Here is a 21,237-nt window from a genome sequence, read left to right as displayed (position 1 = left end):
AGTATATTTACTATGTTGCACAACCATTAGCACTATCTAATTCTAGAACATTTCCATCATTACTCAAAAATCCCCATATCAGATATATTTTCCAAAGAAGAGACCCAAATACCAAGCAGGTACATGAAAAGACGTTCAACATCATTAATAATTAGGGAAATGCAAATCAAAACCACAAGGAGATAAGAGATAACAAGTGTTGGCAAGGATGTGGAGAAAAGGGAACACCTGCACACTGTTGGTAGGAATATACATTAGTTCAACCACTATGGAACCAATATGGAGGTTCCTCAAAAAATTAAAAATTCTACATCAATACAATATAGCAATTTCACTTTTGGCAGTATACCCAAGAAAATGAAAACAGGATATCAAAGGGATACATGTACTCCCATGTTTACTGCATCATTATTCACAATAGCCAAGAAATGGAAACAACCTACGTGTCCATCAATGGATGAATGGATAAAGATGATGTGGTATATATATAAAATGGGAATATTATTCAGCCACAAGAAAAAAGGATATCCTGCCATCTGCAACAACATGATTGGACCTTGAGAATTTAATAAAAGTGAGATAAGGCAGACACACAAAGACAAGTACTGTATAATATAACTTATATGTGGAATCTAAAAAAAAAATGAACTCATAAAAACAGAGTAAGATGGTAGTTACCAGGGGATGGGGGATGGAGGTATAGGCCAGATATTGTTTAAGGTTATAGACTTGCAATGAATAAGCCCTAGAGATCTAAAAATTCACATTATACTTACTATATAACAATATTGTATTATAATTATCAAATGTGCTAAAAGACTAGAACTTAATGATTCCAACCACTAAAAAGAATGGATAATTATATAATATGATAGAGGTGCTAATTATCACTATGATAGCAATCATACTACAATATACAAAAGTATTAACACGTTGTACACCTTACATCTGCTAAAAGTTGCAATAACAACAAAATAAAAACAAAAAATCCCCCTACCTATTACCAGTTCCAATTGCCTCTTTCTTACTCCTTCCATCACCTGGTTAACTAATCTCCTTTCTGTCTCTATGGATTTATATATTATGGACAGTTCATATCAATGGAATCATACAATATATGGACTTTTGTGTACGGATCCTTTACTTACCATAATGTTTTCCAGGTTTATCCATGTTGTTGTATGTAAAATTACTTTGTTCCTTTTGATGGCTAAATAACATTCCATTGTATGTTTATGCCATATTTTGTTTATTCATTCTAATGTCTAATGTGGTTAGACATCGTTCCCATATGTTCCTTTATTTCTTTAGATATATTTCCTTTAACCCGTGGAACGTGTCTTAAACAGTCAATGTCTTTGTCTACAAAGTCCAATATTTATGCTCCTTCAAGTACAGTTTCACTTGTTTTGTTTTTCTGTGTATGGTTATATTTTCCTGTTTCTTTTCACGCTTCATAAGTTTTTGTTGAAAACTTGACATTTTAAATATTATAACATGGCAATTCTTGAAACCTAATTCTATCCTCTCCCCAGGATATGTTTTTGTTGTTGTTTGTTGTCTGCTTCTTTGTTAATTTTGTTAATTCTGTTATTCTTTGTCATGTGTAGCCACTGAAACCTGTTTCATTATCTTAGTGGCAGCTAATGATCAGATAGATATTTCTTTAAATGCCTAGATCCAAAAAAATCTCCCAGATTTTCCCAAGATGCTGTGTGCTGGGCAGCCCTTCAAAGCTCAGCCAGGCATATTTCAACTCTACCTTAGCATTTACTTCCTGCTTCCATTGAGTATCAATGTCAGCAGGAGGTGAGAGCTTAGAACCTTCTTGGGTCTTCCCAGAGCACACAAACAACCTTAAGCATGTGCAAGGACTTTTGGATTTTGAGGAATATGTCAGAACTTTTCAAAGCCTTTGTGTACATCTCATTCAGCAATTGATCCTCCCAAGGTTTTTAGTTAGTCTATTATTTGCCCCAACTGTTCTCTATCACCTCAGGCAGTAGCAACCTAAGACATTAGCCCATAAATGTTTTCAACAAATGCCTCCAAGGAAGCAGCATTTTTCACTCTAGGCCAGTTCCATGTCAGGCCAAAATAAGACAAAATCTTTTATTAATTTATTAATTTATATTTATAAATTTTATTTATTTTGACAGAAAGAGAGAGAGCACAAGTAGGGGAAGCAGCAGGCAGAGGGAAAGGGAGAAGCAGGCTCCTCCCTGGGTGAGGAGCCCAATGCAGGGCTTGATCCCAGGACAAGTAGGGGAAGCAGCAGGCAGAGGGAAAGGGAGAAGCCCTGGGTGAGGAGCCCAATGCAGGGCTTGATCCCAGGACCCTGGGATCATAAACTGAGCCAAAGGCAGATGCTTAACCACTTAACAAACTGAGCCACCTAGGTATCCCAAGACAAAAAATTTTTAAGCTAGTCTTTTAAGGGAGCCACCAGACAGATCAGAACAAATAAGTCATTAAAATTATTTGCTAATGAGGTCTGTTTTGCTCCCTTTGGTATAGTACTTGTAGTGTGTGTGTGTGTGTGTGTGTGTGTGTGTGTGTGTGTGTGTGTGTTTTATGGCTTCCTTTGAATTGGGGAGCAAACGATGGGACTGGGGTAAGTTAAAATTTCACAAAGTTACTCTACCATCATTATCCATTATTTCTGAAAATATTTTTGCTTATATACAATTATTGGGAATTATTTTTTCTCAATACTTTGAAAGTGTTATGTCATTTTCTTCTAGACTTTGTTGTTGCTATTCTAATATTTCTCTTTTTGTAGATAATCTGTTCTTTCTTTCTGGGTGCTTTTATCTCTTTATTTTTGGTATTTTCCAGTTTTAGTGACCTGTATCCAGCACACGTTTCTTCGTATGTATTCTACTTGAGGTATGTTATGATTCCTGTATTTTTAAAGACTTTATTTGAGAGAGAGAGAGAAAGAAAGAGAGAGAGATCATAAGAAGGGGCTGGGGAGGAAAGGCAGAGGAAGAGGGAGAGGGAGTAGCAGAGAGTCCCTGCTGAGCAGGGAGCCAGACACAGGGCTTGATCCCAGGACCCTGGGATCATGACCTGAGCCGAAGGCAGATGCTTAGCCATCTGAGATACCCAGGTGCCCTGAATATTTTTCTATTCATGTTTTTAATCAGTTCTTAAACATTCACAACCATCATATTTTAAAATATTCCATCTTATCTACGCTGAATTCTTTGCTTTTTTCAATTCTGATGACTTATAAATTAAACATTCTCATTCTACTTCCATATCTCTTAACATCACTTTCATTTTTCATTTCTTTCTCTCTCTGCACTGTGGGTAAAAATCTTAGAATATGTATTCCAAATCACTAATTCCCTCTGCCTCTGTCTAATCTGATGAATCAATACACAGATTTTTTTCCAAATTGTATTTTTAAATTCTACAAGTTTCAATTTTTCAAATCTTCCTGTTCATAATGATGATCTCTTTTTATTCATTCAACTTTGTGTTACTTTATTTCCTATATTTCACAGTTCTAATGTATTAGTCCTTAGAGATTTGATTTTTCTTTTTTCCCTGTTAATTCTCATACATAGTAGCTTTCATTCTCAAATACTTAGTGATCTTTGATTGTTACCTCACTTCTAATCTTAATGAGTAAGAGTTCAACAGACCTAACTTGGGGAAGTGTTTGCTTTCATTTCTGCTGATATCAAGGAGAAGCCACTAGAACCATATCAGCCTCTCTTAAGGATCTTGGCTTATCCTGAAAATTCCAGGCTAGATTCTCTACTCAGTTTCTTGCCATAGGCTTAAAATACCAACCGCATTGCTGCTTTAGGCATGTCCTCCCAGAGCATTCCTACTCCTTGAGGCACTGATTTACAGGGGGAAGGGGTAGACCCAGAGAAATTCTAAACCACTTATAAGACCCATGTTGGTTCAAAGAATCACCCTATGTAGGATGTAAATATTCTGCTGCTGAAGATAACCTCAGATCATTGAGTAACCCATAGTTTTTTAAATAATTTTTATTTTGTTATATTAGTCACCATACAGTACATCCCCAGTTTTTGATGCAATGTTCCATGATTCATTATTTGCATATAACACCCAGTGCACCATGTAATATGTGCCCTCTTTAATATCCATCACCGGCCTATCCAAATCTCCCCCCCTTCCCCTCTGAAGCCCTCAGTTTGTTTCCCAGAGTCCACAGTCTCTCATGGTTCATTCCCTCTTCTGTTTACCCCCCCTTCGTTCTTCCCTTCCTTCTCCTACCGATCTTCCTATTTCTTATGTTCCATAAATGAGTGAAACCATTTAATAGTCTTTCTCTGCTTGACTTTTTTCACTTAGCATAATTTCCTCCAGTCCCATCCACGTTGCTGCAAATGTTGTGTAATCGTTCTTTCTGAAGTCAAATTTCAATGGATTGGAAAGTGAATAGGGACTTCTGTTTAAACTGTATGGGGGGTGAGTAACCCACACAGTTTAAACAGAAGTCCCTATTCACTTTCTAATCCATTGAAATGTGACTTCGAGATCATCGTATACTAAATTAGTCACCAAGCCTTGTCAATTTTACCTCAATATATTTGAATCTGCTTTATTTGTTACACTAACATTGCTTTAATTTAAGCCATTGCTTTAATTTAGTCATCTGGATTACAACAGCTCCCTAATTTTTCTGCGCCCACCCCCATCTTCCATCTTTCCAATACATTTTTCAATTGGCCATTAGTGTTATCTACACTTAAATTTCTTCAATGTTTACTTACAAGAGACAAAATAATAGTTAAACTCACTATATACAGGTATCTGTCTACTTTTCTAATCTTATCTACTGCCTCTTTAACATACTTATTCAATGTTCTAGAAAAAAAAATCTTTGTAGTTCTTTTAATGACTCCTGCTCTTTCAGGAACTTTATAAGTGCCATTTCTTCCTGTAAACCCTACCACCCCCTCTTCCCAATACAGCTAAAAGACCTCCCAATTTCTCAAATGTGCTGTCATTATAATATTCATCACATTGTTTTATGGTTTTTTCCTCCTTTTCTTTTTAACAAGTCTCTATCTTTGTCTTAGGCTGTGAAGTTCATAAAATTAGGTGCAGTGGCTATTCATCTCTATAGCCAACATGATTTGCAAGGTACATGATAGGAAATATGGACTCACCAATAACACAGGCCTACATGGATAAATGACTGAATTAATACATGAATATGTTATGTGAGAAGGAGGGGCAAAGAAGAAATAGAATTTTAATGTTAAGGTAATTTCTTAACACCATGAAATTCTATGGTACATTTAGCACACAGAAAATGAGGTAAATAAAAAATACTGGATAACTCAGGAATATCTACTACAGAACGTGGTCTTCAACTTCGTTCTTTGTTTTTTGGGGGTTTTTGTTTTGTTTTGTTTTTAGAAAAAGAGAGGTGGGGGGAGGGGGAGAGGGAGAGAGAGAATCTTAAGTAGGCTCCATGCCCAACACACAGCCCAATGCAGGGCTCCATCTTACAACTTTGAGATCATTACCTGAGCCAAAATCAAGAGTTGGTTGCTTAACCAACTAAGCCACCCAGGCACTCCAAGCGTTCTTCATCTTCTAATGTAAGTCTATTTCCCAAATGAAAGAGAAAAACATGCCAATTTGTTCAATCCTATTTATTCCTATTCTAAAACAGACAGAGTTGTCATGGGTATAGGAAAGAAGTCATCTGACAAAACAAAGTATTCTATTCCAAATGGAACAGATATCAGCAAGGAAAATTCTGATTTTCTAGGAAGAATTCAATTTTATTCAGTATGCTATAATTTTAATGCTTGTCTTTGACTTGAGATTAACGGACGCGGAATTTTAAATATAACCTCTAATTTGATGAAAGAAAAAATCAATAGAAAAAGCAATATGAGAGGTCAGAAAAATTAGTCTTCCATTATCTATGATGAATGAGGGGATACATTTAGTTATATTTAGGTTCTGCCTTATATCAGTGTTATGAATCGGCCGAACAATTTTCCTTGTGTCTGAGTTTCAGTTTCCTGATTGGAAAATGAGGGTGTACTGTTTCAGATATCTCATAAGCTGGGAGAAAGAATGTATGCCCAAACTGTAAGATTAGATTTTCAGATCCTGATTTATTTAGCCAAGAAGACAGACTCTGATTGAAAGTTAAGTGGCCACACAGCATAGGAGCAGAAATCCCTTTGGCCCCAAAATATGGCATAGAGATTCTGGTGACACTGTAAGGTACAGTCTGGTTGGGTCAGAGAAGCTCAATTGTTTCCTGTGCTATAGTCCTTTAATAGACTACTTAGGGACACCTGGGTGGCTCAGTCAGTTAAGCATCTGCCTTTGGCTCAGGTCATGATCCTGGGGTCCTGGGACGGAGCTCTGAGTCCCACTCCCTGCTCAGTGGGGAGTCTGCTTCTCCCTCTCCTGCTCCCCCTTCTTGTGCCCCCCCATCAAATAAATAAATAAAATCTTTAAAGAAAATTGACTACTTAAAAATCTGGAAAAACTTATAATTTAATTTTTTAATCTAAAATTAAAAGAACTTATTTTAGAAAATTTTTACAAGCTTTGGGCTCTACTGGTTCTTGAAATAATTTAGTGCCAATAAGTCATCACCTGATGACAATAGCAGAATACCATGTTGATCCTGATAGGTGTATCACTGACTCTAACTTTCCTACATTCCCCAAAAGTACATTTCCTTTAAGGAGGGACAACACCTCATAGGGTTGTTATGAGCGCAAGTGAGAGAATACTTGTAAAGTGTTTGACATGTACTAGGTGTCCCCCTTCACCAGATAATAGTTCACTTTTCTGAAAGGTACATACATTGGTTCTTTTACATTCATTAGAAGGAAAAACAATGGCAGATCTTGACATTTGTCTATGAACCCCCATATCAGGCTGTGGTGGGACTTTCAAAATGATTCTGCATATTCAAACCTAGATTTGTAAAACAGCAGATTTATTATGAACTGTACTATTATTCAAACTTTATGTTTTTTTAAGCAAGACCCAATTAACTCAATTATATGACTGGTTAAATATAAAGGTAGAAAACTGGGGCATAGTAGGGGGTCTCTGTAGTGGGCTATCCCGAGTCTTTCTATTGGTGCAAAGGAAGGAAAAGTGGAAAACAAACACTAGAGACTTGAAAATCTCTTTCTACGTATCACTGTTAGGAAAATAATTACATACAATATCAAGTTATTCTCTTAAAACACTAAATCTTTCCCAGAGAATAAAATTTATGAATTATTCATGCTTTTGGATCAACTTATTATATGACAACCTATTATATAAAAATATAATCAGACATACACTTGTCTCAGATTTACTGGAGGACTGGAGTTTTGATTTGGGAAAGTAGAGAGAAGGAAGATAAAACCTAAAGGATAATTTTGGAGCTTGAGATTGATGTCTAAGGACTTGATATGGAAGGGAGGAGGCATTAAAGACAGAAAGTGGGGTGAGGAGAGGGAATTAACATTGGTTGAAAACCTCCCCCTCCCCCCATCCAATTAACTGTTATGAAAAAGCTCTGGGAATTAAGTAATTATGTTGGATGAAAACAAGGATCCACAGATAGGCATTTCATTTTCTTATCACCTATATATCGCTTCAAATAAGTCTATCATTTCAAATACATAAAAGTAGAAATTTATATTATAATCTACCATGAACCTAAACAGTTATTATACTTCTTAGTGCAGCATAGAAAAAAATCACTTAACCTATGAATATATTTATGTTTCCAGTTATGGGTAAAGATGGTGATAATTTACATGGCTCCTAAGATAAATGAATGAAGTGTAATAGTTCTAGTTCTCAAATTTTGGTGTACATTAAAGATCCTGATCATTTGCAGAACATATTAAAAGTGGTGATACAGGGGTGCCTACGTGGCACAGCGGTTAAGCATCTGCCTTCGGCTCAGGGCGTGATCCCGGCGTTATGGGATCGAGCCCCACATCAGGCTCCTCCTCTATGAGCCTGCTTCTTCCTCTCCCACTCCCCCTGCTTGTGTTCCCTCTCTCGCTGGCTGTCTCTCTCTGTCAAATAAATCAATAAAATTAAAAAAAAATGGTGATATAACTCCCATTCAGAGATTCTGACTGCACAGGTCTGAGGTGAGACCTTAGCATCTACATGTTTCATAAACAACCCTGTGATACTAACGCACATTGACATCTGAGGACCACTAAGTTCATGCCTTGTGAATGAAGGGAAAGTCTGGATTTGATTTCTTAGCAAGCTTCATTTCTCTCCTTATTCATGTGTGGATCACGGCACTGTTAGTTAACTTCATTTAGTTGCACAGTCCCAAAATTGATCCCCAAGTTAACTAGCTCAGGCATAACATTATTAGAAGGATTACAAAAAGCATACATGTATTTATTATTGTAGGTTAGGGTCATTTCTTACGATGAGCCCCCAGGTATTCTAATACTAGTTTGGTCACCAGATTAAGTAAGTCAACTTTTATGGTACACGGACAAAGGGAGTTACTTTCAGTTTGCTCACAGGCCAGAAAGGTCAATTTATATAAAATCTTCTACTTTTCTTCTTTCCAATCTCTTTAATGATGGGTTGCTTAGCTATTTACTTCTGTGTGAAACCAGTCTCAACAAGCTAATACCAGTATGGAGGATTTGTGTAACTTACTCATCTTATAGTTTATTTTTTTTTAGAGTCTATCTATGAATCTATCTATCTATCTATCTATCTATCTATCTATCTATCTATCTATCTATGCATCTATCATCTATCAGAGAGAGAGAGAGAACACAAGCAGGGGGAGCGGCAGGCAGAGGAAGAAGCAGGCTCCCCGCTGAGCAAGGAGCCCAATGTGGGACCTGAGCCAAAGGCAGACGCTTAACCAAGTGAGCTACCCAGGCGTCCCTCATCTTCTGGTTTAATATGGATTTAGAAAACATTGCCATTAGAATAGGATATGTTAGGGTTGTTTTAAGACACATAAAGTCTCAAATCAGCTTAGAATAGTGGCTTTTAAACTGTGTCTCAAAGTAAAATATGAGAAATACACTTCATATCATAACCCTATATACCCACACAGCAAACACTTCAGCAAACAATATTTACCTGAACAGATAGTATACCCAATTAATTTTTCTATTATTTATTATTTCCTATTTTTGAAAGTGCTAATAGCAACACATTAAAATTATATGTGCTATTAATGGTCAAGAAAATAGTTTAAAAAATACTGATTAGAAGACTTTTTCCTATTAGGGTTAACCCTGGGCCAAATAATCTAGCTCCTAGCTTAATTTTGAGATTCCAAGTGAACAGCTCAAAGTTGTAATGTTCAGGAGAAGGACAGTCAATGCTAACAGGAATACATGCCTGAAAAAAAATGGAATAGACTTGGTGATTTGAGACATACCAGCTCAAAATCAGAGATGTGGCAGTGACTAAAGGAAGGAAAGCTGCTTCAAGCCATTTAATTCTATTTAACTTCTAACAATAGGAGTAAGGACACATGGACTGATGGTGTATAAAGAAAATTTGGGGGAAAAATCTGGAGGCAAATGAGGCATAACAGCACCATTAGCCACAATATAATACAATGATGCCAGGAAGAATTGTGTACTCCAGGAGAGTCTCTCAGTTAATTTCCCAAGTTCTGTGCTCCTTCAATGACATGGTTCCTTTTCCAAAAGAAAAGGATTGCAAAAGTATTGCAAATATTATGACTACAAGCCCCAATAAGAGCTTTTCCCTTGATTAAAAATACAATTTCTTATTGCTGAATCCACCAGTAAGAATTCTAAGAACTAGAGAATAATGTAATCTAAAATACATATCTTTTGGAAAAGAAGGGAGAGAATAAGTAAAATATGACTTTTATTCACTGTTTTGACTGCTAAGTAGCACAATACACTAGGAAGCCTCTGAACAGGTCATTATTACCACCCTATCTACCGCTTGTGTGTGTATTAGTGTTCTGCATAAAATGTGATTTAGCCAATGAGGGAGTGGCGATACGATCATACTGAGAACACACAAAAACCCATCAATGATCTTGATGGGATGTGTAAGGTACTCTAGAGTCCTCAACCTTTGTCCATAGTCTTCAAAACCTAGCTCACATGCCACTTAAATAAATAATAATAAAAATAAATGATCATTTCTTGAGTGCCTATTATGTGTCAGGAACATTGTGAATTGATTCCTTACCAGGCTAGGTGCATTATAGGTATCATTTCATATAATGCTTACCTCATTTGATACCTTATTAGATAAGCATAATTAGCCCATTACACTGATGAAGAAACTAAGGCTTAGATTAAGTAACTTGCCCAAAGTCACACAGACAGGCGATTATGTTTGACTTGTTTGGGAAACATAATCAGTTTGGTGTGGCTTCTCACAGGGCATTCCAGAGAGTGAGATACAGGCAATCATTCATTCAACAGTAATTTATCGAGGGCCTTCTTTGTGGTAGTAAAGGACAATGAAATATGAGGGTGATATAGGGGTGCTTTAGGAGTGAATGGAGGGAGCCTGGATCAGTGTGGGGAGGTAAGGAAGGCCAGAGAAGCAAAGGCCTTGCAGGTCAATTAGAGAACTTCACAAGCAATGAAGCACTACTGTAGTTCTTTTTTTTTTTTTTTTAATTTTAAGTCAGGTTTCTTGAGATATAATTTACATATAATAAAATTAATTCTTTTTAAATGCACATTTTCGTGAGTTTTGACAAATGTATATTTTAGGTAGCTACCGCTACAATCAAGAACATTTCCATCATCCAAAAATATTCCCTTGTGCTCTTCTGCCATCCACAGCAAGAACTGAACTGTTTTCTGTCCCTCTAATTTTGTCTTTTCCCTACTATCACATAAATGGAATCACATAGCATATTTTTGCTGTCTGGCTTCTTAGCTTCACACAATACTTTTAAAGTTCCATGTATGTTGTGCATATCAGTGGCTCATACCTTTTATGGCTGAGTAGTATTCCATATAACGCTGTATCATAGTTTATCCACTTACCTAGTGATGGACACTTGCGTTATTTCTAGTCTTTGGCTATTATAAATAAAGCTGCTATGAACATTCATACAGAGGTCTTAATGTGGACTAATACTTTCATTTCTCTTGGGAAAATATCTAAGCTTAGAATTATTGGGTCAAATGGTGAAGTGTATGTTTAACCTTGTAAGATACTGACAAACTTTTTCAAGTGGATTACCATTTTGCATTCCCACCAGCAAGGTAAAACCAGTGGCTCCACATTCTCATCAATGCTTAGTATTGCCAATCTACTGAAATATATCAATTATAGCATGTACATAATGCCATCTCAGTGTGTTTAAAATTGAATTTCTCAAATGAATAATGATGTGGAACATGGTTTCATGTGCTGATTTGTCATCTGTATGTCTTCTTTGTTACTATGTCTGTTCAAATCATTTGTCCGATTTATATTGGGTAGTTTGTCTTTTTATTATTGAATTCTAAGTTCTTCTTTCTTCCCTTCCATTGATCTATCTTAACACCAATCCTCCAACTCTGTTCATTTTTTATTTGTTCTAGTTATTGTATTTTCACAGAAATTCAAAATCAGCTTGTTAATTTCTACCAAAAAACCCAAAATTGCCTGCTGGAATTTTGATTAAGTTTGAGTCTATAGACGAGTTTGGGGCGAACTAACAATTTAACCATGTTAGGTCCTCTGATCTATGAATACATATTTCTGCATTTCTTTATTTTTTATTTTTTTACAGAAATATTTTGGAGTTTTTATCATACAGGTCTTTCACAAATTTTAGTAAGTAAAACCCTAAGTACTTCTTGTTTTTGATACTATTATAATGGTTTTGCTTTATTTAAGCTTCTAATATTTCACAGATATTATGAAGACATGTTATTATAATTGATTTTTGAATACTGATCTCCTATCATGTAACTTCACTAAATTCACTTATTATATAGTCCCTTTTCTCAGCCACCTTAGAATTTTCTACTGGCCTAATTGAACTGGCTATGATCTCCAGCCCCATACTGAATACAAATAGGGAGTGAGAACATCCTTGCCTTGTTTTTGATCTAGTGGGAAAGCATTTAGTCTTTCACCATTAAGTAGGATGTTAGCTGTATGTTTTTTGTAGATAGTGTTTACTACATTGAGGGAGTTTAATTTCCAGTTTACTGAGAGTTTTATTATGAATATATCTTGAATTTTTCAAATGTTTTTCTTATGTCTATTAAAATATACTTTTTACAATCTATTCATATGGTATATTACATTGATAGATATTTTTGAAAATTAAACAATCTCTGCATCCTTGGGATAAACACTTCTTGCTTATAATATAATCCTTTTCATATATTCCTAGATTTGATTTGCCAACTTTTATAAAGGTAATATTAATATTGACCTATGTTTTCTGGTGGATATTGATCAGTAATTTTATTTCTTGTAATTGTTATTACTATCAGGGTGATGAAATCTCATAAAATGAGGTATAAAGTATGACCTAGTTTTCTATTTTTGGAAGACTGAGTATAATTAGTTTTTCCTTACATATTTAGTAGAAATATTAAATCATTTTTTAACATCAATCTACTCTTAAGTTGTCTATTGTTTTTTTGTGTGTGTGCTAAGAATGAAAAAAAGTCTAGACTTTGAATAATGGACTGTTTTGAAGTCAGATTCATAAGTATAAGTATTGGTTTTTTTTAAAAAAATATATAAACATTTAATATATGCAAACATAAACAATGAACTTTTTCTTACTCCTCTTCCAGCTTGGACTGTGACACTTTATGATAGTCATATCATAAAAGAAGTATTCTGGGGGCACCTGGGTGGCTCTGTTGTTAAGCATCTGCCTTCGGCTCAGGTCATGATCCCAGCGTTCTGGGATCAAGCCCCGCATTGGCTCACTGCTCAGCAGGAAGCCTGCTTCTCCCTCTCTCACTCCCCCTGCTTGTGTTCCCTCTCTCGCTATCTCTCTATCAAATAAATAAATAAAATCTTAAAAAAAAAGACGTATTCTGGATTTTCAAATGTTGGTCTATACAGCAATAACTAAAGAATATAGTTGATGTGCTTTCCCTTTACCAAAATGAAAAATAATCAGCCTATACTCAACACTTCAATTCCCCTGGCACCTTAGGAAGAACTTCTAAATTAAAATCTATAGCCCAGGCCACAGCTATTCTCTTGTCTTACCTGGCTTGTTCATTCTATTCCTTCACTTCATCTTTCACCTTTAGCGTACCCTTGAACTGGCCATACACATTGTACCTTCATGTTAGCATAGGCCCTCCAACAACCTGTTAGTTTACCTGTACCTGTTATTTAAAAGGGACATATGCCAATTCTAGGCTCCTCCATTGCCAAGTTATTTGAGAATGGTATAGAAACTAGTTATGTCAGAATGGTACAGAAACTGAATCAAAGTTTCCTATAAAGACATGGATCATCTGACTCTTGACTGGCATTTGCTTGCACTAAGTAAGGGAAGAACACCAACAAAACATTAAAGTCTCTAAGAAATAAGAAAGAGCAGGAAATAAGACATATAAATGAATATACTAAAAATTGAGCACTCCTGCATTTGTCTTTTTAATATAAAGAACTATGAGTGATTTAACGAATTATTACCTAACTCTTCCTGAAGTTAAAATAATGCTGCCTAGGAGGAAAGTATATTTAAGGATGTCCTCACAAGACAAAAAGAATCTCAATACATACATATATGCAGATATATTTTTATCTTAGTTTTAGGTAAATAACATTTTATTTATAACCAACATCTAAAGTTAAGTCTATAAATTAGTAATACTGTTTAAGATCTATACAATTAATTTTGTAAAAGCACAAGATTTTTTCCCCCTCATTCATTTACAAAACTCAGCATGATTTAAAAACTTATTACATGAGTAAAATGAATAACAGAGTACTAAGGAAAAGGTATAGATTAGGTTGGAAACTTTTGTTTTCCAGAAGTTTTCAGGGATTCTAGATTCAAAATTAAACCAGAATCTCAACTCCAAGGCAAAGAGTTTCTTATCTTATAGTTTTGGAAGTTACTGTTCTTTAAATACAGTTTTTGCCAAATCAAAGACACAAAACAAATAAACTCAAAGTTTATTGCTTTAATTATTAAATAAGCCAAACCAAAGCTTACTGGTTTAATTATTACATAGCATTTGTTAAATTACAGAAGATATTCAAGTCAAGGCCATATAATCACTAAAGAACTAGGCTTAGATGCAATATCCTTTTCCTTTTCAAAACCTAAGAAATTCAAGCTATATACTTTTCACTATTTTAAAGAACAAAATAAAAATTGGCATCCTGTGAACTTATGCTAAATTCAGTACCAAACACAAATACATACTGGCTAATATGTATATTCATTAATATTATATCCTATATGCTTTCAAAAGAGTGATAAAGGTTTATTTTAGGCAAATGATTAATTTATTTCAAAGGATCACTCAAATCCCATAATTTAAAAAATTCTTTCTTATTTGCTTTATAGTTCAATTCATATTTTAATAATTTAAAATCCAATTATTATTGCCAAGATATTATAGGCAATTTTACATCCCATTAACCTTGCTTTGTTTTAATTATAAAGATCCTTTGTTAGATTCCTTTAAATGATCCAGTTTATAATTTCAGCCTGTCCTAGGGAGTACTTTAATTCAGCTGCACATTCATCAACTGTTTTTGTCCTGTTAATTGTAGACAACTGCACAATTGCTTTCTCTAGCTATGATTGATGAATTATATTCACGAGTATAGCTGTTAAGTAGGATAAACATTTATAACAATTTCCACTTAAAGATTTTTAACTTCATTCCCACAAGGGCAAATTAAAGACTGATATTCTAATGACTAAGAGAAAGTGTTCTTTATATGCTTCATTTTAAATTATTAGAACAAGTTAAGAAAAAGGCTGTATGTCCATGCAAATGAAATAAAAGAGTGTATAAAGAATCTAATTTGTGCTTAGCACATAGTAGGCCTCAACAAATAGAAGCCAGATAAATGGAGTAGTGTGTCTTTACTGTATCAACATCCCAACCACCTCAATATGATATTTTTTTGATCTGAAACTCCCAAGTTCAAATTTATGAAAGGAAAGGTCTAAATTGAAAGGAAATTAGTAAACTAAAAGTGAGAGTCAGCAAAATTCTGAATATACACTATAAGTAATAACAACAACAAAACTTCCATTCTTAAAAGCCTATGTTGCAGCAGTTATAATGTCATATATTATTTCCCACCTTCAGAGAAAATGGGCAAGAAAGGTGTTACACTCTTCTACAGATGTGAAACTATGTCAGAGGGAGATTATGTTACACGTCTAGAGTCTGACAGTTTATCAATACGAGAACTAGTATTTGAACTCCGTACAAATGATATACATATGTGATGTGTTGTAATAGGCACTGTGGAAAGAGCCCTACAAAACACACGATGACGAAACAGGCCCTGACACTGCGGTATGGGAAGTACACATCAGGGGAACTGGAAGGTGCTATGAGAACATGGGAAGGCACCTAATCTGGACTAGGGATAGGGGAGGGGTTGGCACTCAGTGAAGACGTTATTTTCACTGAAGTATGAGAAATGAGTGTCCATCTTCACTGTACCACGGACTGCTGGGGAAAATACTCCAGTATCAAGGACAGCAATCTCCATCTGGTCCCCCAAACCTGGCCAGAGGCCCAGGTTTCCTGTCTTTTCTCTCCCCTGTTCTTCTACACTGGCTATTTTCAACATTTTCCTCTCTTCTCAAACATGACACCCACCTCTCCAAATTTTCTTCATTCTCAATAAATGGTCCTTCCTGTCACCTCACAGAGAAAATAGAAGGTATCATAAAAACCCCGCTGAGTCCTGCCGCCAATGTAACTGTCAGCCTCCTTTTTCAGGCTCTTCCACAAGAGGCTAAGCCCCGCGCCTCTGTCTCACCCCTCCCCGAGTATTCAGTGAGCATGAAAAAATACTCAAGCCCTTCCTTCCAAAAAATATCCCTACAAAACAAAATCCACCTCCAGCAACCACCCTATCTTTCCTCTTCTTGGCCAAACTCCTTAGAGTTGGTGTACTTGCTGACTACACTCATCTTCTACTCATTCCTGAGCTCCGAACAACCTAGCTCCTGGCCCAAGTTCTCTCATGAAATCACCACTTTCTCAGAAGTCATTCCCTGAATTATCTGCTCCCATAGTACCCTCGACTTTGGCACATTTATTATATCAGTAATTGTAAGACTGCTGTCCCCACAAGACTGTAAGCTTTCCTATAGCAGAGCCTGGGTCTATACCCAGCGTCTTCAGCACACAGGTGTACATGTGAATGAAATCAACATTGACAGTCTCGTCACCGAATCAGTAGTCCCTTTCATCCTGACTTAAAAACCCTTTTGTTGCCTGTTCATTCCTTCTCAAACATTCTAGTCAGCATTCTTTTCTTCATTCCTTCAATAAATATTTGTGATTATGAACTACATGTCGGGTGTTATTCCAGAAACCAAGAATATATCGGTGAAAAGAATACAAGTTCTTAAGGAAAGTATATTTTGGTGGCAAAGATAGATGTAAACAATGAAAATAATTTGAGATGATGTAATTAAATGTTAAAACAGAGTCATGTGATGGAAGTGTGGTAACTCAATAAGATGGTCACGGGAGCCTCTCTGAGAGGGTGACATTTAAGCTGATTTCTAATGACAGAAAACAGCCAATTATGTACAGCTGCAGGGAAAGAGGATTCCCAGCAGGAACAGCAGTAAAGCGGCCTCAGGTTCTCTGCTCCTTCTACACAGGCTCCCTGAGAATCGCATCCGTATCTGTATCTACCATTTATGAGATACAAGCTGAGGACTCCTAAATCCAAATCTCCACTCTACCTGTCCCTTTGGAGAGTTAGAGACCCAAATTGAGGATGCCTATTCAACATTTCCACTCAGAGATTTCACAGGTGCTACAAAATCAGTGTAACCAAAACTGAAACCATCTCCCATCCAGCCCATGTCCTTCCTTCTGTATTGTTTTAAGTAAATTATACTTACAGTATAAACCAACCAGCTTTAAAGCCAGAAATCAAGTTATCTTTGATTCCTTCTTTTCCCTCTTACAATTCAATCTATCAGCAATTCTGTAGACTTAATTTCCAAAAGATATTTTAAGTCTGTCCGCTTCTTCCTTCCTCATAGCCACTAGTAGTCAGTCTATGACACCATCATCTTAAATGAGATTACTGAACCTCAGATTAGATTCAGTTTAGAGCCCCATAAATCCATTTGCCACACTGTAGATTATGCCTAGCTCTCTTCAATTATATCACAGCACCCTTACCATAGTTTACAAACCCCTTCATGGCATGACTCTCGCCAGTGATCCTTGCCATGAAGGGATGACTTGCCTCTATCTGGCTGGTATACAACTGGCACTTAAATAGCTCTTGGCTTGACTAAAAAGAGCTGTCCAGCAACATGTCTTGCCATCTATTGCTTCCAGGCTTTGGCATCATACCATTCCCCTGGCCCAGAATTTTATTCCTCTATTTTTTTATTTTCTTTCACCTATGTTCTAACCATTTCTCAGTTCTCAATGAAGATGGCATTCTATTTGGATACACTTTTTTTTAACCTCTTGTTTTTTTTTTTTTTTAAGTTTATAGACTATTGTTAGAGCAATTTTAGGTTCATAGCAGCCTTGAATAAAAGATAGAGAAATTTCCCAGATATCCCCTCATCACATAAGGTTCTCCCCCTTTATCTCCATCCCCTACCATGGTGTTACATTTGTTACAAATGATGGACCTATCTTAATATAGTGTTATCACGTAAGGTCCATAGTCCACATTAGGGCTTACTCTTGGTGCTGTACATTCTATGGGTTTTGACAAATATATAATGACATGTATCCACTATTACAGTATCAAACAGAGTAGATTTACTGGCCTAAAAGTCCTCTATGCACTGCTTATTTATGCCTTCCTCTTCCCTAACCCCTGGCAACTACTAATCTTTTCACTGTCTCTATAATCTTGCCTTTTCAAGAATGTCATACAGTTGGAAACATACAGTATGTAGCCTTTTCAGATTGGCTTCTTCTACTTAGTAATATGCAATTAAGGTTTCTCCATGTCTTTTCGTGGCTTGACAGCTCATTTCTTTTACTTTTTAATTTTTTTATAAAGATTTTATTTATTTGACAGATGGAGAGAACGAGCAAGAGAGCACAAGCAGGGGGAGTGGCAGAAGGAGAGGGAGAAGCAGGCTCCCCACTGAGCAGGGAGCCCAATGTGGGGCTTGATCCCAGGACCCTGAGATCTTCACCCAAGCTGAAGGCAGACGCTTAACCGACTGAGCCACCCAAGCACCCTGAAAGCTCATTTCTTGTTATCACTAAATAATAAATATTCCATTGTCTGGTTGTACCACATAAATAAATGGGTATCTGTTTATCCATTCATCTACTGAAGAACATCTTCGTTGCTTTCAAGTTTTGGCAATTATGAATAAAGTGGCTATCAACATCTGTGTGCAGGTTTTTATGTGAACATAAGTTTTCAACTCTTTTGAGGAGATATAAGGGAGAACAACTGCTAGATCACAGTAAGAATGTGTTATAAAAAACTGTGAACCTATTTTGCAAAGTGGCCATACCATTTTGTATTCTCACCACTAATGAATGAGAGTTCCTGTTGTTTACATTCTTGTCAGTGTTCCAGATTTTGACCATTCTAATAGGTGTGTAGTGGTATCTCATGTTTTTGATTTGCATTTCCCTGATGACTTACGATGAAGGGCATCTTTTCCTAAGCTTATTTGCCATATGTAGATCTTCTTTGCTGAGGTGTCTGTTAAGGCCTTTGGCTCATTTTTTAAAACAGGTTGTTTATTTTCTTATTGTTGAATTTTAAGAGTTCTTTGTATATTTTAGGGAATAGTCCTCTATCAGAAGTGTCTTTTGCAAATATTTTCTCCCAGTCTGTGGCTTGTTCTTTTCATTCTCTTGACACTGATTTTTGTAGATAAGAAGTCTTTAATTTTAATTTAGTCCAGACTATCAACTCTTTCTTTCATGGATCATGTCTTTGGTGTTGTATCTAAACTGTCATAACCAAACCCAAGGTCATCTAGATTTTCTCTTATGTTATCTTCTATACATTTTATAGTTTTGCATTTTACATTCAGATCTCTGATTCATTTTGAGTTAATGTTTGTGAAGAGTATAAGGTCTGTGTCTAGATTTAATTTTGGCATGTGGATGTCCAGCACCATTCACTGAAAAGGCCATCTTTGTTCTATTGTATTGGCTTTTCTTGGATACATTTTTTGAAATCCCTGATAGTCCTATCACCTGGAGAATATACTCTTTAAGTCTAGAGTAAGTGTCCTGTCTTCTACTTGTATTAATACCTATACCACCTCTATCACAGCACACTTACAGTATTGTATGTATTATTCTAATATTTGTCTTTTCTCCAAAAATTCAGAACCATGTTTGTCTCATTCACTTCTCTATTCCCATCTCCTATAATAGGATTTGGTATGTAGTAGTCACTGAACAGGCATTTGCTGTATTAATGTACACATGATCTATTCTTTTGTATTTATTGCTAGTCATGTTTCAATTTTTGTTCTAAAATCATCTTTATTGGAGGAACAATTGGTAAATGAATACAAAAATCTAGAATGGCACAAAGAACATTATGGTGAGCGGTTTGAAGGTTTTCACGGACTAAAGTTTTTTAAAAATTATAACTACCTTCTATAATTCCAACTTTTTTCCTAAAACAAAATAAAATGAACTCCAAACTCTACCACTGAACAATAAAATAGTATCAGAACTAAAACCTCTGGTATTAGCAAATTCCCCCCTTCCTTTTCTAAGACAATAACTATAATCTTAAGTGTTGAAAATTCAATTATGTTAACTCTTCAGAGAGTTACTGATGACAAGATAATTTTTGTTTTTTCCTTCACAGTTGAAACAAATTGACAAAATTAGCATGTATATGAATTGAGAGATTTTTATAACTGATATGAAAATGAATAGTCTGGGCAACATTTTATTTTCTATTTTTCATCACCTTAAGATGGATAATAATTATTATCAACTCTTATCACAACAAAGTTCTATAAGAACTACAGTATGTTGTTATTATATAAAATTAGTATTTATATTATAAAAGAAAGCTGATATTTTCCTGCATCTTTTGCTTTGCAGTGAATGTAAAATTTATTTTAACTTTTACAGTTGTGTTGTGTTATTACGACAAAAAATAATTCATTCATGGGATATGTAAATGAGAAATATACAATAAAATGAATTATTATAAAAACAGAGGTTATGTCTGAATTATAATAAACTGATGGGAAAAAAACTAATACTAAAAAGGAATACTAAACTGCATTTAATTTTTTAAAAATGGCTTGCTATACCATATATAAACTAATTTTCAAGGAAATCTTGTAAAATATTCTTTCATGACACCTCCCTTGATAAAGGGAAGTTTTATATACAGTAAGCATTATTTCCTTATCATAAATTTAATTAAATATAGTTTCAAATAAGAAAAAAATAGATTATGCCAAATATTCAGTCATTATTTTCCAAAGAATACACGGTATCATAGGAAAAACACTGTAAAGGATGCAGGTCCTTGGCTGACAGAAGCTATACATCTCAAAATGGTGACAGTTAACATCTGTCTCAATGTATCCACTGCCAATACAGTATTGGGAAAATCACAGTGAACAATTGTTTATCCTAAAGTGGTAAATACAATAAGGGGCTCTAACATAAATTTACTTACAGCACCATTTTAACAATGGGATATATGAATTCTTAACCTGACCATTCTATTCCCCATATTTAACATTCTTCACGTTTTCGGTTGGATATCCGAGAGCATGATATGTTCAGATAAAACTACTTCACGTGAACTGAGATGGGGTGAGGGAGTGAACACTGAGCATGGCTTTGAAAACAGATGGAGCGGCAGATGGGACTGCAGACTGGCTTCACTTGATCTGTGTTAAACAACTTTACTACCCAGTAAGATGGGGCTCAAATCTGACAAAAACCTTATAAAGTTTGTTCCTTTATTTCATAGATGCTTTTCTGTACCCTAAAATAAATATGATTAATATCTTAAACTTTGTTCCTTTTAACTACCTGTGTGATAAATTATTTAACTCAAATACATTTCCTTATTCATTTTTGGAAC

At 35.4% G+C, this 21,237-nt stretch overlaps 1 protein-coding gene across 6 annotated transcripts in view; it reads right to left on the bottom strand.

Moving 5' to 3' along the window:
- NBEA (neurobeachin) overlaps positions 1-21,237 on the bottom strand; it is a 651,237-nt gene that overhangs the window by 304,965 nt on the left and 325,035 nt on the right. The gene's annotated exons all lie outside the window — the stretch shown is intronic.

Source organism: Ailuropoda melanoleuca, chromosome 7 (assembly GCF_002007445.2).
Source record: "Ailuropoda melanoleuca isolate Jingjing chromosome 7, ASM200744v2, whole genome shotgun sequence".
NCBI classification, from domain to species: Eukaryota; Metazoa; Chordata; class Mammalia; order Carnivora; family Ursidae; genus Ailuropoda; species Ailuropoda melanoleuca.
This window is presented reverse-complemented; position numbering and strand designations above follow the sequence as displayed.